A 6,000-nucleotide genomic window follows, 5' to 3' on the forward strand; every position below is an offset into this window, starting at 1 on the left:
TGTTTGCATGGACGGTTTAGGCACAGTGATCTTCTTAACAGGGCATGATGGGAATCCTGCTGAAATCCAGGTTCCCAGATGCTAGCCATAGACCAACATTGTAAGTAGGCTTTCTAGAGTAACTGTTTGCTATGTTAATTCTTTTCTTTATATATCTAGCTGTTCTTTAAATAATCATATATGATTGTGAAACCTGGACCTGGAGGAATAGATACTAAACAGTTGCCCTTAACAGGGAAATAAAGAATACATAGCAAGTCCTTTTTATTTTTGGAAGATCTTGACAAGGTGGTAAAATACCCTAGTCAAGCACCCTGAGTAAATTATTTGCCTCTTCTACTTCTATACTTTCTTCTGTTCTTATACAGTGCACAGTTTTTACTTCTGATGAATTAGTTCATTTTTGGAAGTGTAGAAATAGCACTGTACTATTGTGATGCATTTTTTAAAAAGACTCTATGCTTTATGGTATAATTAAATATAATATACATATCATCCATAAAACTTCATAATTAAAGTCATATTCCAGTAATTTAAATACTCTTTGGTAGAAGACGTTTGAAATATAAACAGTATAGGCTTAGACCAATAAGATACCTGCGCTTTTGAGTCTAACATCTGCCAATCAGTAGTTAAGTAACTGTACTTAATTCTTTATAAAAGGAGATGTTGACAATGTCTAATTCATAGGGTTACAATGAAAATTAGGCACCACATACAAATCATTTGGCATTATACTTTTCATTGCTGGGGTAGTGGTGGCTACTGTATTTTCATTATCACCTATAAATGATGCTAACAGTCTTACACCATAGGATTATTAGAAAAATTCCAATCACTATAAAATGTTATTGTTGGTGTTTCTTTGGTACAAGGTAATTATTTCCAATCTGCTTGTCCTTATGAAGAAAGAGCTATATTTTACTTGTTATATTTGTAGGAAATTTCAAGATTGCTGAGATGATGAGGTAAATAAATTTGCTAAATTTTTTCTGCATTTTTTATTTCCTTTTAAAACCACATGCTGTAATTGAAATAGATTCCAGTTCTATAAATTTCTCGGTTTGGTTATTTGTTCACTAGTTATACTTCTGTAGCAAACAAGATCCTTAAAGCAGATGATGTAAGTCATGAAATGGACAGGTCTTTATGGGGTTCAGGTTGCTGAGTTGAAAAGAAACTCTGTAAATTAAGTCTATTTGCTATGAAAGATTAAGCCCAAAGTAATTAGATTTTTTTATTCTGATATAGCATTTTGGTATTTTATTTCAGAGATACAGAAAGCTCACTAAACCTTTCTATTTCCTGAATTATTTTCCTCAAAGTAAGAAAGAGTACATATAGTTCAATTGGCTATATTTGATTTTTGATCATATTTTCCAGGGCCTGTGTCATTATAAAATTGAAAATATCATTGAAGGACAATTTGACCTTTAACTTAATTGTAGAATGGGAAAAAAAATTGTTATACTGTGTACATCCGAGATTTCATTCGTGATAAGGCTGTTGTGTCTACATTATCATGGCAGGGTGATTCTAAGAATTATAACATTTTTATTACCTTTATTTTATGTAATTTATATAATTGTAAGTTTGTTTTCCTTTTTTTTTTTTTTTTTGGTACTGAAGATTTAACACAGGGGTACTTTACCAGTGAGCCACATCCTCAGCCCTTTTTATTTTTTATTTTGAGACAGGATTTCACTTAGTTGCTGAGGGCCTCACTTAGTTGCTGAGATTAGTCTTAAACTTGGGATCCTCCTGCCTCAGCCTCCCAAGTCACCTGGATTCCAGGCTTGTGCTATAGCATCTAGCTTATTGTGATCTTTTTAAAAAAAGATTTATTAAGGTGTCCCTTACATATATAAAAGACATCTTTTTTAGTGTACAGCTTTATGAGTTTTGACAAACACACATGGTAAACACTACTACTGTTAAGCTAATGAGATGAAGTATAATATATGAATATGGTATGATCAAGAGTAGTTTATTCCCATTTAAAATCAAAAATGGATTTTTTATCCAACCTTTCTTGAAAAGAATAAAAAATTGTTAAACCTTTCTTTGACATTATTATCATTTTCAAAGCCTTCAATTCTCATAAGACAGTAACTTTTTTGTACTGCTTTAAACACTAACTGGCTTAAGTCCAAATAGTAGTTTAATTTTCTTAAGGTAATCTCAGTAGATTTCATTTAAATAGAGGATAAAAATTTATAACCTATTATTTATTACCTGAAAATTTATTTATCATGTTGAATATTAAAGCTTCTAAATGATAAACCAAAGTAATACAAATTTAAAAAAAATAGCTGGCCAAGATTATATGCTTATAATCCTAGCTACTTGAGAAATTGAGGCAGGAGGATTGCAAGTTTGAGGCCAGTGGGGGAAACTTAGAGAGACTTTGTCTCAAAATAGAAAGAACTAGGGATGTAGCTCAGTGGTAGGGTGCTTGCCTCACCTGTGTGAAGCCCTACATTCATTTCCTAGTACCACATGCACAAATAGCCATGTCACAATTTTAGACAAAATTTAAAAAAACGTTTCTGAGTGACCTAAACATAAGCCTAGCAATCTCAACATTATTCTAGATTTGTATTGGTTATTCATCTTTTATATAGTCTTAGATATGTACAAAAAATGTTTTTTTTGAAACTCAAAATGAAGAGTGAATCTTCTTTAATATCAAACCTGTACTTGTTTCTTTCCTGCATAAATATTCAATTCTGAGTTGAACTTGAGAGTTAAGCAAATATGTATTTCATTTTCAGCTAAAGTACAGTTTTTTTCTTACCCATGCATATAGGAAGTTGAAAACTGCAACAAAATATTCATTGCTGTTCCATGAATATTAGGGCATCCTTATTTCACAGAATTTCAGAATATATTTAGGGTTAAACAGTAAATACCACCAAAGTGTGCAGATAGACTCTGGCTCTCCGAGCACATTTTTTCTCTCAAAGTCTCAAATTCTCAGACTGAGCCGAACAGTCAGAGCCAGAGTCCCTCATCCAGTCATGCACTTATATTGAAAGGAAAGGAAAATACCATTCAATGTTATCTGGTAGTTCTCCTAGCTGTTTTTCAATAGTTTTAAGGCTTGTTAATATTCTATTACTCTCAAGCAGTTTTGAAAACATTTTAAGTTTTCTTTTTTATAATTTGTTTCTACATGTTTGTTTGTAGTACTGGGGATTGAAGTCAGGGATGCTCTACCACCTAGCTACATCCCCAGCTCTTTGATTTATTTTTTTATTTTGAAACAGGGTTTTGCTAAGTTGCCCACGCTGGCCTCTCTTGCTTTAACTTGCCAAGTTGTTGGGATTACAGGCATGCAGCACTATGTCTGGCTCAGTTTGTTTTGTTTTTTAATCCATGAATCTTGTCACTTGAAGTCAAAAGGTTTTCTCCAGAGCTTTGCAGAAATTGGTTCATAGGAAATGTCTATTGAGTAGGCTCTTCAACAAGGCTCTAAGCAACATCTGGCCTGCTTTTTCTTTTTTTTTTTTTTAAGAGAGAGGGAGAGAGGGAGAGAGAGAGGATAGAGAGAGAATTTTAATATTTATTTTTCAGTTATTGGCGGACACAACATCTTTGTATGTGGTGCTGAGGATCGAGCCCGGGCCGCAGGCATGCCAGGCGAGTGTGCTACCGCTTGAGCCACATCCCCAGCCCCAGGCCTGCTTTTTCTTGAAAGTCCCCTGGCCACTCAAATTTTTAACCCAACACCTGTAGTAACTCTTCCTTGCATGCTAAATGGCATCTGTGTATGAAGCATATACCCACTGATTCATCTTAGGTTTTGTGAGAGTATTTATTATTTTTTTCCAGATATGATGGTGACACTTAAGAATTCAGCCATTATCCAAATCACATATTTCTGAACACAGAAAAATACATATTTCTAGTACCAGTCAATAAAGAAAATAAAAACAAGAATATACTCATATAACCTATATACAAACAACTTTAATAAAGTATAATTTTTGACAGACCTAGAAATATTATTGTTTGAATGCTAATGACCCCTAAGATTTTTATCAAACTTTTAATATAATTTCAAAGTGAATAAACTTCTTATGATTTTACTCGTTATCTTGAAAGGTTGGAGCAGTTCCTCAACTACTAATCAGTTACCAACCAAAAGAAATTGTGCATGTGTTTTCATATTTTCACACAATTTGTATGTGTGTACAAATTGCAGATGTGCAGTACAAATTGCAAAATTTTTCTCTTGCTAGATTTTTAAGACCCATTTCATTTTTTGTGCCATCTACAAAATGTTATGACCAAATAATGATTTGACAATACCATTATTTTAAATTATGTTAAAATTATCCCAAAATAATAGAAAATATTATTTTATATATATCCTTTTTATTGGATTTTAAAATTGCAAAGAAATGTGCACTTAAAAAATGTGTGTGACAGACTTTGAATTGGTAGTATCAAACATCTGAATTTAATTGCAAGTATGATAAATCTAAAACAAAGAAGACATAAATATAGAATCACACACATATGATAATGCTTAGTTTACATTTTAGATATCAGGTCCATCTCTGTCCTAAAAGTATGGACAACAAATTTTGTACTCCTTATTCATGACATTTAATTCACCAAGCACCAAGGCAAAATGAAGACTGACTCACCTCTTATTGAAGTAAATGCCTGTGACAAACATTTGTACAATATCATGTAAAAAGCAAATTCAAATCAGTGTTTTTAAAAAAATATAATCTTTGGTAATTTTCCTCTTTTAATGTTCTGACCTAGACAATAATGTACTATTTTGGAACAAAGACTGTCATGCCATTTCCAATTTTGGACTAGAAATTGTCCTTATGGTATGATATGAGATATAAACAATTGAAATTTTTAAAAAGCAAAAATAAAAAGTTGAAAGAAAAGAATGACTTCCTCTTCTGCATGTGAGGACAGGGTCTTAAGGATCCCACTGACCTTCATATCCATGTCACTCCAGACTCATCCTTGGGTTGGTGGTCCTTTTATTGTCTGATTCTCCATGATCTCTATGGCTACACAGAGACTATTGAATGTGAGGCCATCCTACTTGATACTTAGACCTTCATTTTTCTCAGCACCCTCTTGGAACAAAGAAGTTATGGGCGGGGGGGGGGTGAGGGGCTTCAGATGTTCTCCCATTGTTTTTCTGTACCTGTTGCAGGTACAGTGGTGTTTCATTGCTCGGTCTGTGTCAGTGCTGTTGGGTGCCCAGCAGAGGCAGAGGCCTTACTTGCACAATTCCCTTTCCTCTCCACAGTGGCAGTTGCTGTAACATTCTTGGCTAGGTCAGATGCTTTTACACAGTTTTTAAAACATTCTTAAGCAAACTTGTCTATGTTTAACAAACAGCCATTTGGGGGATCCATAGCTACCTTCATAAATTGTTTTCCACAGATGAAGCACAATGAAATAGAGCAACTTAAGTTTTTACCCAAGTACCACCTGTTAATAAACAGTTTCCATCAACAAGATGGACTTTTTGGTATCCCCTATTACAGTAGTGTGGTAAAATGGTTCCAAACCTTCCAATTCATTGTCATTATTTTATCAGAGTTGTCTTTAGGTTTAGGCTTAGAATCTTCCTCTCACAGAAAATCACACTGAATTCAGTAATTCCTTCCAACTCTTTTTGACACCAGTGAGAGCATGCTTGCTCTGGTTGGTGCATAAGAGGTAGTTGGGGGCAGATAAGTCAGAAAAAGACGTGCTTTCTGTGTTCAGTACAACTTGGGGCTCATCAGCTACCAATGGCTTCCTTTGTCTTGCAGTAAAAACTGAAAGTGGAATTAACCAAATGAACATAGTCCTGCTGCTCACTGCTATATGAGTGTTAAAGACCTATCATATTGCTATCTGGGCTACTCAGTCTCTGTCCATTCCTGTGAATGTGCATTGCTCAGTGTACAAAGTTCAAATGTTACTATTTTTTAATCAATCCCTTACTTGGGAGTTCTTAGTGACAGCTCAATA

The sequence above is a fragment of the Ictidomys tridecemlineatus genome, unplaced genomic scaffold (assembly GCF_052094955.1).
Source record: "Ictidomys tridecemlineatus isolate mIctTri1 unplaced genomic scaffold, mIctTri1.hap1 Scaffold_96, whole genome shotgun sequence".
NCBI classification, from domain to species: domain Eukaryota; kingdom Metazoa; phylum Chordata; class Mammalia; order Rodentia; family Sciuridae; genus Ictidomys; species Ictidomys tridecemlineatus.